The 15,429-nt window shown below is 33.8% G+C and overlaps 1 protein-coding gene across 1 annotated transcript in view; it reads right to left on the bottom strand.

Moving 5' to 3' along the window:
• LOC148940758 (thyroglobulin-like) overlaps positions 1-15,429 on the bottom strand; it is a 53,337-nt gene that overhangs the window by 13,085 nt on the left and 24,823 nt on the right. The gene's annotated exons all lie outside the window — the stretch shown is intronic.

The raw sequence follows: 15,429 nt of genomic DNA, 5'->3' as shown, positions 1-15,429 counted from the left end.
ATCTACTTTGGTTACTACTTTTGGTACTGGCTAGTTTTTTACATTTTCAATATATCCATCATCCTTCCACTAACATTTAGGTAACTTAGGTAACTGCAACTGTCCGCTTAGTTAGTTTTCGCGTTAACCAGCTTCATCTATTCCTTTTATGTATCGTTTTGTTTTAAAAAAGCCATTTAGTTTTATTATAATAAAGAAAGAAATTGTTATCAATACTTTCTTCTTGTTAAATACGTTCTTTTCGAATGTATAGAAAATGAATTGGGATATTGTCTAGTGATCTGCGAATTCAAAATATCGATTCAGCAAACTAAACAGATTTATACGAAAATTACCAAATGACGTTTTAAATGTTCCGTTTTGGAACCACTTCTCTGTAATTTTATATTAAAAGGAATCAAAAGGAAAATATCGACAAAAACGGTTAAAATAGTTTATCTATACTGACAGTGACAGTTTTAATTTTCTGAGATATTGCTATTTTTTTTCTTTGCTCTAAACTTGATTAGTATTGGGATCTTGGTAAACATTTTGGGGTTGACATTTCTGAAGAAAAAAATTAATAAAGCATAGCTAGAAAAACGACAATGACATTTGGAAAGAGTTTACGATAAGGAATACAATGTTACTATTTTTATTTGTCTAGCGTATTTCCTTCAGAAGGGGGGTCAACCACTAAATATTCACCGTGATCAGTCACTTTGCTTGATTTTATGTTAAGTGAAAAGCACACGTTGAACACACATCATTTTGAGTAAAGCACAAATGACATTCTAGCATTTAGAGGTTTGAAGGTGATATCACCACTCTTATTTGTCGTAGTTTCTGTTCATTTTATACTTATTTCAATTTATGTTTGGTTCAAATTTTGTTTCTTAATATCTGTAAATATGTTTCATCTCTTCAGAAATGTTTATTTGTGTTCATTCTAAATTCGACAGCTTATACGATTTCATTTCTGCTCCTCGTGGTTTTTAATACAGCTCTTTACTTTTTCTCAAGTTGTTTTATAAGAAAGTTGTTCTTAAATTAATCAAAAAAACTAAGCTAGACAAAAAAATAAGGCTGTCCTAGATGTACTATTTCGGTATACTATTAGCATACTATTGCATACCAATATATATATATATATATATATATATATATATATATATATATATATATATATATATATATATATATATATATATATATATATATATATATATATATATATATATATATATATATATATATATATATATATATATATATATATATATATATATATATATATATATATATATATATATATATATATATATATATATATATATATATATATATATATATAACTAACTAACAACAACTCACCGCAAAACCAAGCCGCCTGAGTTCAACACAGCTACGCACGCTCCTCCTCCACCCCAATCTATTCAAAGCCTCCCTTTTTACACCCGCCAACGAAGTACTCATTTCCTTCAAATCTTTCTTTATGGCTTCCTCCAAACCCAGAAGAGGGCGACCTACTTTCCGTTTAGCCCTAGATGGTTGGCCGAAAAGAACACTCTTCGGCAATCTGTCATCCGCACAACATGCCCTAACCACCTCAACCTTTCTTTCATTATAGACCTAGAAAGCGGTATTGAACCCCATTTTTCGTATAGCCTATTGTTTGAAATACGGTCAGTAAGCCGGGTACCCAGAACAATCTTTAAGCAATTTCTCTGGAAAACATCTAGCAAATCTTCATCCGCTTTTCAGAGCGTCCATGCTTCAGAGCCATATTTGACCACTGTCATCACTGTAGCTTCTAAGATTCTAATCTTTGTCTGCAGACTTATCTTCCTATTCTTTCATACTTTTTTTAACTGTGAAAAAACACCCTGAGCCTTGGCTATTCTACCTTTAACATCTTCACTGCTCCCACCATCTTTACTAATAATACTACCAAGGTAAGTGAAGCTTCCCACATGATCAATCTTTTCATTACCCAACGTCACCTTTTCATCATCACTTATTCCTAGCCATAGTGACTTAGTCTTCCTAACATTAATTTTCAAACCAATACTAGCACCCTGAACTCGCAAAACCTCTAAAACTTCATTCATTTTGCTCACACTTTCATCTAGGATGCTTAAATCATCAGCATAATCCAAGTCCAGGAGACATTTTCCTGCCCATTTGATTCCGTGGTCTCCCATTGCCTTTCCAGTGCTCCTTAAAACAAAGTCCATCAAAATAATCCATTTAATGGGGGATAGAACACAACCCTGCTTAACTCCTGATTTAATACAAAACCAGCTGCTCACCTCATTTCCTATCTTAACCGCAGCAGTGTTATTCTCGTACATACCCCTAATCACTTTAATGTATTTGTCTGGTATACCATACAAGGATAAAACCTTTACTAAAGCTCCTCTATCAACAGAATCGAACGCTTGCTCATAATCTATAAAACTGAGGACCAAAGGTGTTTGAAAACTTAGGCACTTCTCAATTATTAACCTAAGAGTGAAAATTTGGTCAACACATCCTCTACCTTTTCTAAAACCGCACTGCTCTTCTCTTAAAACTTTGTCTACGGCATCTCTCAGTCTAAAAAGTATCATATTACTAAGCAATTTGCTACCTACAGAGACCAGACTAATGCCATGGTAATTACCACACTCACTTTTATCACGTTTCTTATAAAGTGGCTTAATTAAGGTTTTCCTAAAATCGTTAGGGACTTCCCCTTTTTCAAAAATCATATTCATAATCTTCAATAACTTATTTCTAACCTCAGAGCCACCATATTTAAGAAACTCATTTACTACCCTATCAGCATCTGGAGCCTTATTATTCTTTAATCCTTTTAGTACTGTTGCTAATTCCTCCTCACAAAACAAATCTTCCTTCACATCCAAGGTATCACAAACTTTTTCATTTTCCTCAATATTTTTTCCTGCAACTCTATCTCGGTTAAGCAAATTCTCAAAATGTTCGGCCCATCTCGCTTTAGCTTTTACCTTATCGCTAATTGCCACCCCATTCCTATCTTTAACTGGGACAAGTCCGGAATGACTACTACATCTCAATTTGTTAACATGCCAGTACAATATTTTACTATTATGCCGTCTAGCTGCATCTTCTAAATCTTCGGCAATTTTACCTATGGCCTCCACTTCACACCTCCTTAGTTCATATTTCAATGCTTTCTCCACTTTCCTTACATTTCTTTTGTTTTCATGCGATCTATCATTCAGATAATTCTTGTACAAGTCCTTTCTCCTTTCTCTTAAATTTAAAGCTTTTTCACTAATATTCATAGCTGCAGTTCTAGCTTTCTTCCCTAATACACCTTCCGGAACTTCACAAATTATTTTTCTAAAATTATTCCAACCATCCTCCACATTATCAAATTTTAAACTCTTAAGTTTAGTATTCAACTGTTCCTGGAAAGTTTCTCTCAAATTCTCATCCTGGAGTCTACTAACATCATAACTTCAAGGGAGGTAATTACCCTTCCGATATTTCAGCTTTAAATTAACCCTTGACACTACTAGATGGTGATCTTTACTTTTAACATCAATAACAGCACTCCTATATACCCTAGTATCTTGCATTGATCCTGCGAGTCTTCGGTTTACTATAACATAATCAATAAGGTTTGCTGTCTTACCATCACGTGAATACCATGTTAGCTTATGAGCAATTTTATGACCAAACACCGTATTGGTTATAACTAGATTGTTATACCTACAAAATTGAAAAAGTCTGTATCCATTACTGTTTTCTTTTCCTAAGCCAAATTTACCTAAGCTAGGATACCATCTATCCTTATTTCTACCAACCTGGGCGTTAAAATCCCACAGCAATAACATCATATTTCTACCTGGGACCTTGTCTATTTGGTATAATCATCTTAGATTTTCAATAGTTACTGTAGCGTAATAAAGAAAGACTACACTGTATAACAGATTTGCACCGAAAACGTTATTTTCAACGGAATAGGCTAAGTTCGCTCTGAGATTATGAATTTCTTTGTTTTTGATTGATTTAGAATAGGCTAGTCGGTGGTTCTTATTAAAATCGGACCTTCGGCATTCGGTTCGATGCTCCTTTGCATCTAAATATGGAACAACAGCTTGGTAATTGCGGATACAAAGGCATCTGAATTCGCGGTAGCACCTTGTTAATCCTGTTACCCTTATAAAATCAATAAATAGAATAGATGGCATGCTAGGATCTCCTTGTATATTAAGTAGAGAAGGAGAAAATAAACCAAAGGAGATTTGTCCTCTATTTTCTTCTATGCATACTATAGACTTTTGTTTTCCTGTTGTAACGGCTTTACCAAGTAATGATCTCATTGGCACCTTTTATGCATGACCGCACCATCTGTCATCTATATTACTTTACTGATTTTTCTGAGCACCAGAATAAGCAATCCGCAACCCGATTTGAGAAATATTTGAAGTTTTGAAGCACCAAAATTAGCAAGCTGTTGTATAGACTGTAGAACCAAGTCTCGATCTCTGTGCCAAAGAACCAATTTTACTTTTACCTGATTATCCAAATAGTATTGGAAACTTATTAGGAGTAACTGGCGTTAATGTTAAAAATAAAAATCACCCTCTACACAATGGGCAATTTTGGTCCTTTTCAGACTACCCAAACCTATTTCAAACTGGTCTTTCCAGGTATTCCAAAATGACGAGGGTAAATAGAGCAGGATTTTTTTTTTTTTTTTACCAGCATACCAACAACTTTAGTCAGCTGGCTCACTTAAACGGTCAAGCATTTCTCAAGCTAATCTTGGCCTACTTTATGCAGACTGGGTTTTGGCGCAAAATAATTATTAAAACCAAAACGTACACAGATTAATTGTCAATTGCAAAGAGATTTCAGTTTTAATCCTATTAAATTTTAGATGAATTATATCAATTATTGATTTTTTCTCCGAAATCAAAACTTTTTAATAAGTTCTTCAGACACTACATTGCATTGCGTGTAGTATTTCTTATTCATTTCTTCCCGTATTAAATCGCCCGTTCTCATTGGGTCGATCTAAAAAGGAGTCCTTTGCAGGCTTTATTGATATCTCCTTTATTTGATTACTTAATCAACCTTATTTACAGATGCAGCAAAAGTTAGTGTGTGCAAAAAAAATAATTTCAGTTGAAAATCCTGCAAAAATTATCCTGTTTCAAACGCCACTGAAAGTAAAAACTAGCCACTAAACAAAAAAGATGCCTCGGTTCAGAAACAGAGGCATGAGATTTCAAGATCATCATTAAGAAACAGAACACTAAGGAATCAAACTAAACACGGGATGTAACATTTCATCTAGAAATGTCTTTGGATTGAAACATGAAAAAAATTAAATGTTTTTTTTTTTCTACCAGCAGCGAGTTAACAAATTTTCTTTAGAATTCCTATTTTAATAATAATAATGATAAAAATGATATTAATAGAGATAATGATAATAATAATAATAATAGTAATAATAAAAGTAATGACAATAATAATAATAATTTATTTTTGCCCTCTTCCATTACATTACAAAAATGCACTAGAGGAGTATAAAAAGAGAGAGAAAGAAGAAAAAACCAAAACAGAAAAAAATGCAAAAGCCAAAAAAGAGAAAGAACAAAAAAACACGAAAAAAAGAAAAAAAACGAATAGTTAACGACAATATAGTAAAGAGACTAACATTAGTAACGAAGAAAGAAAAAAACTAGAAACTTAAATAAGCACTAAGACACAGGAACTATCAGTCTACCCAACCGTATATTTTAGATGGTTAAGCAGAAACTGATATTTTTTTGCACCAATCTTCGAAACGAATCGGTAACTCCTCCATCTTCACACAAATATAAAAAAAGTGGTATTTTTTACTAATGAATGAGTTCCAGAAAACCAATAAAATACTTAGCTTACAAGTAAAATTGGACCCTAGTTTTTCTTATCAGTTATATAGAAGAGAATCCAAAATGGAATTATGAAAAACACAGGAACTATCAGTCTACCCAACCGTATATTTTAGATGGTTAAGCAGAAACTGATATTTTTTTGCACCAATCTTCGAAACGAATCGGTAACTCCTCCATCTTCACACAAATATAAAAAAAGTGGTATTTTTTACTAATGAATGAGTTCCAGAAAACCAATAAAATACTTAGCTTACAAGTAAAATTGGACCCTAGTTTTTTTTTATCAGTTATATAGAAGAGAATCCAAAATGGAATTATGAAAAACACACGCGATGCAAACATAGAGTTCTAAAGCTTTGCTAACGTATGTTTCTCAAATTGCTTTTTAATTTTTTCAAGCAGACCATATGTTTTACGGAGTTTCTTTTTAAACTCATTAGTAACAAGAGTAGCCTACATGTTGCTGTTATCGATGAACTCAAAGGAACTACCAGATAATTCAGGGAGTTAGATCCAGGAACAGTGATCAAGGTTATTTTAAGGTACTCTGATTTTGCCTTTTCTTTCGGGACTACAATCATAAACTCAGTCTTTGACGGTTCGATAACCACGCCAATCTTAGACATACCAGCCTGAAGAATCTCAACAGTTTTTTTCCATTGAGGACAGGTTTTCAGTGAGAGGAAGTATGTCATCTGTATACGATAGCTTACTAATATGGCTATCAATAATACAGGTTGGAATATTTCTCGTTGCTTTTCAAGTTGCTTTGTTAAAAATTAATGGACTTAAGACTAAGTCTTGCTTTACGCCACGCTTCACGGGGATATGATCTGGGAAACACACTAAAAATTAAAGGAATTGTTATGAAAATTGCATCATCAGATTCAGCGTATCAGAGAACCTTACTGTTGAGGTTTCAAGCTCCTATCAGCAAAAATGTGGAATCTTGCATTTTTGCCCAGAAGAAAGATCACGGAGGCGTCTTTATTTTTTATTTATTCATTTTTTTACCTAAGGGTGATTGCATCGAACCAATGTTTCTAGAAGGTTGGAAGAGGGCGTATTCAGACAGAAATTTGAAGTTCCAGTGCCCTTTTTAAGTTACTGAAAAGATTGGAGGGCAACTAGCCCCCTTCTAACGCCCCATTTTTCCCCAATGACAGCCAATCAAAGTTTTGAGATAGCTATTAGTAGTATAAGCCTAATAACTGACACGGGGAGTCTAAATATAGGAGACATTTGGAGTCGAGCAAGAGCAGCACTCTATATTCCGAACCTAGATCTAAAAATAGCCTATGACGATAACATAAAGGGACTCCAAATAAGGAGGACTAAAAATAACCAAATGGCCCTAACAACTGCTCATAGCAACCAGAACTAATATAAGGAAGGATTTTCAATAGTAAATGAATAGGATTCAGAGAGAGAACAGTTTGATTATATTTTGAGAGTAATTATTTAGATTTCCGAATATACTTAACGTGGGAATTTTAAATGTATAAGTGTGGTCGGTATAATACACAAGTACCAAATGGGGAGTGTGGGCAATAATTATTTTAAGAGAGAAAGCCTGGAAATATTTATTGCTTACCAACTAAAGCTATGTATGAGGGAATGACTACCCCCCAAGCACATGATATAAATGTAAGAAAAAAGCTGGCAAAACATCCTCAGACCCAATCTATTGAGAATTGGATAGGCGAGCCAATTAAACACTCGATTTATATCAAATATGGTAATTTAAAATGTTTTCATTTTAAAAGTTTCCCATGACCTAAACAGACAAATTACCCAAATTATTAGTGAAAATTCCACTTGACCTACTTTTAGCTATCTTGAAAAAAAGGGGTTATGTTATGAAAATTAAATTTTCAAAGATGTGTCTATAGGCTACAGTATATCCCGGGAAAGTATTTTGAAGTACACTCCTCCACTTTTCCCCTCTATTTTCATGTTTTAATTTTAAGCCAAATTTCTTCTATATAAGTCCAGCACAAAACACTTTAATTTCATGTTTCACTTTTAAGCAAAATTTTCTTTCTATACAATTCCAGCATAATACGGTCTTATTCTCTTCAAAATAACACTTAAAACTGTTCGAAGTATACGTTGAACAAGGCTGACTCTCTAAGTCACTTGAATACGTTAGTAAAATGTTGACATAATTTTGCCTGCATGCGATCAGAGGACCAGAGAAATATGTATGTATTTTTAAAATCATTCTCAATTGACATGAGAGAAAAGGGTTAATTGGAATAATAGTTAAAATTATTCTCAAATAATGGGTGAACTATAGACAAACAAAAATTGAATTTCTGGTGAATCTACAGAGTTTAAACTTTGGTTAATTTAAGGCTTTTTTTGATATTTTTATTGTTTTTGCTGGTCGAAGGAGCTTGGATTATATGACTTCCTATTAGGGCGATGACTCATTATGGAATTAAGGATTGATCTGAGTAAAACCGTAAGGGGGATATTAGAATAATAGTTCTTTTCCAAGGCTAAACTTAATGATTTGAATTTTTTTTTTAATAAGTGAGGGAATGTATACTGTCAGTGTTGAATAAGGTAGTACATATAACCATGCAAATTAAATATAAGAAAGTTTTTTCCACAAAGGATATTTTTCAACTAAAAGTAAAGAGCTGCCACATTAAATCAAAGATGAGTAGAAATAAAGTCGGATAATTGTTCAAGCTCCGATTTTTTTTTGGACTTGAAAATTTCTTAAACTTTTTGTTTTCTTTATGTGGATGTATCAATGGTACTCTATAGCTGCTCCTCGACACTATAAGGTTGTACCAGTGGTACTTTATGGCTGGTTATTGACACTACATAGCTTATTGTATGTATTAAATCAGTAATTTTCCTAAATTGGAAGGATGAACTTTTGCATCATATACTTTATAAAAAAAGTGGAAATGAATTATTCGAAGAAAGTGTGTACACATAATAAGGTCGTCGTTACGTTGATTGCTGACAAAGACAAATATTTGAACTACGAAACAAGTTGTAATGGTAACACTATTTGAATCGTATGCGTGCGTTGTCATGATAGTGAGAGTTTAGATTTCTTTGTAGTACTGAAGAGATTCAACTGTTTTGACGGAGGATATGCTAGAGTATCATTTCCAGAGATGATAGTGCTCAAAGAGAATGCAAACATAAAAATAATTGTCGGTGACAGGGGACAACTTCTTGCTACTGCTACTGGTAACACGCTACCTGGTTGGTAAATCCTATCACAAGCCTTCTGGTATTACTATTCTACTCCTGCACTAATGTCATTAACCATATCTTGTCTACGTGTCAAAACTGTTATCTGTGTAAAAACAATGTCATAATAGACAGTGAAATCATAGGCAAAATAAAAAGGGCATTGGTAGACAAATTCACTAATGAATATAAAAGTGAATTGATGGAAAATAAAGCACAAGTGAAAGTTATTACCACTATTGATGATATAATCAATGAACCTAAAAATACGAAAGATGAAACGCATATTAAACCATTAGATGAGATCCCAGTAAAAATAGTGAGGATTCAAAATGGAATAATAATTATTCTACTGGTTACAAACTAAGAGAAGAGAATAGCTACAATATGAAGACAGAACAAGATGAATTATTTTATGGGATAGATTCAGAATGTCCAAAGTTCTTCAATGACATTAAAAATATAAAGTATTTTATATTAATATTCTACGCATCCTTGTTCCAATTAAAACAATGTTTTATCCATGACTTTGTTAAATGATCATTATTTACCACATAAAACGTTTAGAATGTCTAGTAAAAAAGTCGAAGATTTAAGAAAATGAATTTTCAGAGACATATATTCTACTAGCAGACTCATAAGTCTATCAATTGATGACTGAGTATCAAAAACTAATCCAAAAAAGTAAAAATTTTTCCAAAGAAGAAGAGAAGTTCCACTTTAGTTCTGAAAAGCAACACCCACCAAACACAGGCTTAGAGAGTGAGAGAAAAAACACACATAAAAATACATAGATTCAGAGGGGGGGGGGTGCCCCTGAAAATACAACTAAGAAAATAAACAAAGGGGGACTACGGAATTTACTTCCATGGCCTAGTAGTTGCTCTCAATGGCCAGAAGAGGGGTGTACATAGTACTTTTTAGAATCTTCTGCTTGAGCGATGCAGTGTATTTTTACTATTTGGCATGTTTGCCTCATCCAAATTAGTCTTCTAGTAGCGTTCAACTCGTCACAGAATAGTTTGAGTAGCGTTGAGAAGGGTAAACGAAAATGGAGAGGCACAGCACCACTCATTAGTTTCTACTCAGGTCAGAAATGAAAGACATCAATCATGCCAAAGAAAAAGAAGAAAAAACCAAGAAAGAAAACTGTTAGATCAAAAAAGGATTTCTTCTCCTAGACTGAACAATGACATATCTACCACACAAGGATTCCCATCCGTCAATCACTTCATCTTTAAATCTGTTCAATGTAGAAAATGTTGATATGAGCGTGAAACATGTTTACTATGAACAATTCTATCCACAACAACCGCTCTCTGATAATATCCACTTTCAAATTTATTCCAATGAAGACTACTTCATGGGTATTTCTTCAACATTTATAGATTTACATGTGGTAGTCAACAAATCTAGCAATACAATTCCAATTCTTGCCGATGGAATATCCTATGATATTTGTATATTACATAATTTATTTCCACAAATCTCTGTCTATATAAATGGTACGTTTGTGAGCACTAGCAACACTCTTTCAAAGTATACGAGCTACATACAGTTCATGTTGATGACACCAAAGTCATATAAGGAATTGAGGGGGCCACCCAACGGGTATGAATATATTACTGACACTGATAGTAAAGATACACTTAAAAAGGCGACAACTAATGAATAAAATTTAGTTAGTAAAATAAATCATGATATATTTAATATACCCTAATGGCTACCACAACATATCAAAGTAGACATAAAATTAATGCTTGCTCCATCTAATTTTATCTTATGATAGGAACTTCCTGCCAATCCCGATGTAACACTCTCTCACCTCAGCAATAGTTCATGTACGACAGCAACTGCTTATGAGTTCTGTTGCTTTGGCAGTGGAAAAACTGAGAGCTAGTGGAAATAATAAAAAAAAATACTTGTTCCTCATACAATCACCAACCAGCATCATATTACCACGGGTTCACGTATATTCACCGACTCTTCATTTATCAATGGTAAAATTCCATCAAAATTGGCATTGGGATTTGTAAAATGTGCTAGTGCAATAGGATCATGGACTAGGTGTCCACATAAATTTGGAATGTTTGGAGTTTCATCTCTTGTGTGTAAAGTAAATAGAATATCCCTCTATAATTTGTCTTTTGACAAATCCTATTGGGCACTGTATGAGTTAACAATGCAATCCCTAGATCGAGATTCACAACTATTTGAAAATAGCATAACTGATATAATGTTTGCAACAACTCATGGTGTCATGCGTCTGGCACTCAAGATATGAGTATTGTACGAACGGGGAGTGTACGTTTAGAGTGTATATTTGCCGAGCAATTATCTGAGAGTAATGCATTAATCTCATTAAATCAATTGTAAACTTACTGCGAAATATGATAAGATTAGATAAGATGTATTCATAATCAATTAATCATACAAGAAAATACATTGTGCTAATCCCCCAAAGGCTCCTAGGCCTGTAATTCGGGAGTAGAATCACTCCCGAAGGCAGTGTTCTGCTAGACCCCACACCATGAAACAAATACTCTCATTGCCAAAATGAAGCTGACCCACGATCGATGAATTGAGAGAGAGAGAGAGAGAGAGAGAGAGAGAGAGAGAGAGAGAGAGAGAGAGAGAGAGAGAGAGAGAGAGAGAGAGAGAGAGAGACAGAGAGAGAGAGACAGAGAGAGAGAAAGAGAGAGAGAAAGAGAGAGAGAGAGAGAGAGAGAGAGAGAGAGAGAGAGAGGAGTAATCGTGTGACATCATAAGACCGATTTGAACAGGATCTTCTAAATTCTCGATTTAATTATTTTTCTCATTTGGAAAGGGTCTTAAATTTCTAAGGCAGTGTGTTCAAAACAAATCCCCAATACCATTTTGTTTTGTTTCAATTAATATGTCAATAAATTGTGTAAATGCGTTTGACCCACATCGTAAAAGTTCCAGACAATAGTCCCAAGACGGAGTAATTTCTCATTATATCGTCAAGTATTCTGTAAGAAAATATTTTCCTTTGAAGAGATAATTGTAGAAAATCATCATCTAGAATCAAACATTTTTCCATTATCAAAAGATTCAGCATAATTTTCTCTTTCTCGAATCCATCCATTTTTGAATCATAATACTCTCACAGCTGACTTCAGACTAACCAGGATTCTTTCTACTTAAAAAATATTCGTTAACCTACTATAAAAATATGTAACAAGTTCGATTTACAAACATTTTTATTATATATATATATTTAATTACAACAATAATATAAATATCACTCAATTACTGATACAACTTATTCTCCTCATTATATTTCACTATTGTAATTAAAGCAGCTTGAAATCTATTTATATGCAGTATATCAAGTTTCGCTACAAAGCATAACTGATCCTCCAATTTGAATTTACTCAAGGATACCACACATCTTACATGTACATCATCAAATTCAAGGCTTAGCCAGGATCCTCTAGCATCTCCTTATGCTACGTTTGGTGCACTTATCTCTATATCATTGCTGCTACCTGCTCGTCTATCAACTTACAATAGTCAAAACATAGCACTCATTTTTGCTAATAAAAACTATATATATAGTCAAATAAAAGAGTATAATTAAACTGTTCTCTCTTAATTCTATTCTCTTACTAATATGAATTACAGTGAAAATTAGTCCTTATATTGGATCTGGTTGCTATGGATGGTTACTATGGGCTCGCTATGCTATACTGAATGTACATCATAATTTATGCTATCCTGGTCGTACAACATAATTGGGTCATTGACCTACACTAATGGGTTTCAAATATTTGGGTCATTCTAAAATAATTGAGTCATTGACCTACATTACTTGATCTACATTACATGAGGGGGGGAGGGCTACAGGGTTTCCCCCTCCCTCAGAAATTACTGTCTTACTCGCAAAAACATAATAAAATGCATGTAAACAAATTTTTGGCGCGTTTTAAAATTTTGCTTTGTGAACCACCCTGCTCCTTAAAAATACCACCAACACGCTCCCCCGAACAATAACCCAGCATGCTTCTTGGGAGGTTGCAACTTGAATCTACCATTGGAGGGTTGTAAACCTAAATACCTGTTATTTAGGGTTGGATAATGATAAGTTAAAAGTCTGAAAGTGACAATATATATCTTATCCTTAAATAAATTAAATAAAAAAAAACAAGTTTTTTAAACTGAAAGTAAGGAGCGACATTAAAACTTAAAACGAACAGAAATTATTCCGTATATGAAAGGGGCTGTCCCCTCCTCAACGCCTCCATCTTTACGCTAAAGTTTTACTTTCTCACAACTCTATTTTTGTTAAACAATATAAAACTTTAGCGTAAAGAGCAAGGCGTTGAGGAGGGGACAGCCCCTTTCATTTACGGAATAATTTCTGTTCGTTTTAAGTTTTAATGTCGCTCCTTACTTTCAGTTTAAAAAACTTGTTTTTTTATTTAATTTCTGATCGTTTTTTAGTTAATGTAGCTTTTATTTTGGCTCACCGTCATTGAATAAGTAAACAAAATTTGCTTAAAAATTTTACATTTCTTTTGCTAAATGGCTGTCTCTAAATTTGGTTCTGAAGTAATTTACTAATTAACTTACGTAACGAAGTTCTATATTCGTAGGCCTATATTTTTCTTCTGGCATAAAAATACAAAGTTGCAGATATTTGCAGATATGAGCTTGAAACCTATGTAATAGGGTTTTCTGATACGCTGAATCTGACGGTGTGATTTTCATTAAAATTCTTTCACTTGTAGGGGATGTATCCTCCCTCTTTAAAAAATCAGGTAATTTTTCTCAGGCTCGTAGCCTTTGATGAGTAATACTACACTTAATAAAATTTATATATTTAGAATCAGCATTATAAGCCCATTCTTTTGATACATTTATTGACATCAAAATTCCATTTTTAAAAGTTTCGATTACTATTGAGCCGTATCGCTTGTTTTTTCTTTATTGTTTTTTTTATTACGTATATATTATTACGTATAGGGGGGGTTCTCCCCTTAGTCAATACCACGCTCTTTACGTTAAAAGTTAAAAAAATGTTTAATTCACAAACCTCTGAATCACAAAGGCCGTTTAATTATAATAGATAGCTCTTTTGAAAGCCCTAAAAAAACTGTAGCGTAAAGAGTGAGGTATTGACTTGGGGGAGAACCCCCTCATATAGGTAATAATTTCTGTTCGTTTTAAGTTCTAATGTTGCTTCTCACTTTCAGTTGAAAGAACTTGTTTTTTTTCAACTTAATTTCTGATCGTTTTTTAAATAATGCTTGGAAATCCGGCGCCTCCTTCATAGAAATGTCCCTTACCCCAAAGAAAAATCCTCCTCGGAAATATTCTCCCGAGTAACCCCCTCCTCCAGCCCCCCCACCAGAAAAAATCCTTCCTAAAAATGTCTTATACTTCCCAATAACCAATACAATACTGGGAAATCCGGAAATCCAATATAATGCTGGGAAATCCGGCGCCCCCTTCATAGCAATGTCCCTTCTCCCATGAAAACTTCCTTCATGGTAAGATCCTCCCACATAACCCCCAACCCACTGCCCCCCACTACCATAAAAAATCCCCTCTGAAAACGTCTGTATACTTCCCAATAACCAATACAATATGTTAACATTGGGTAAAGTTCATAACTTTCAGCCCTCCCCCCGGAGACTTCTGGGGATTAAGTCATCCTAAAAGATATTTTTCATATTTTCGACCATGCTGAACAAAATGGCTACCTCAAAATTTTGATCGGGTGACTTTGGGAAAAAATAAGCGTGGGAGGGGGCCTAGTTGCCCTACATTTTTTCTGGTCACTTAAAAATGGCATTAGAACTTTTAATTTCCGTTCAAATGAGCCCTCCCAAGATATTCTAGGACCACTGGGTCGATACGATCACCCCTGGGTAAAAAAGCAAAAAAAAAACAAACAAATAAACACGCATCCGTGATCTTTCTTCTGGCAAAAAATTCAAAATTTCACATTTTTGTAGATAGGAGCTTGAAACCTCCGCAGTAGGGTTCTCTGATACGCTGAATATGATGGTGTGATTTTCATTAGGGTTCTATAACGTTTAGGGGGTCTTTTCCTTTTTTTCGAAAATCAGCCAAATTTTCTCAGGCGAGTAACTTTTGATAGGTATGACTAAACTTGATGAAACTTATATATTTGAAATTATCATTAAAAACTGATTCTTTTGATGTATCTATTGGTATCAAAATTCTGTTTTCTAGAGTTTCGGTTACCGTTGAGCCGGGTCACTCCTTACTTACAGTTCGTTACCACGAACTGTTTGATATATCAGAGGTTTAGATTTTGTGT

This window comes from Artemia sp. Qi Xiang Cuo, chromosome 19 (genome assembly GCF_049724085.1).
Source record: "Artemia sp. Qi Xiang Cuo chromosome 19, ASM4972408v1, whole genome shotgun sequence".
In the NCBI taxonomy this organism is placed as follows: Eukaryota; Metazoa; Arthropoda; class Branchiopoda; order Anostraca; family Artemiidae; genus Artemia; species Artemia sp. Qi Xiang Cuo.
This window is presented reverse-complemented; position numbering and strand designations above follow the sequence as displayed.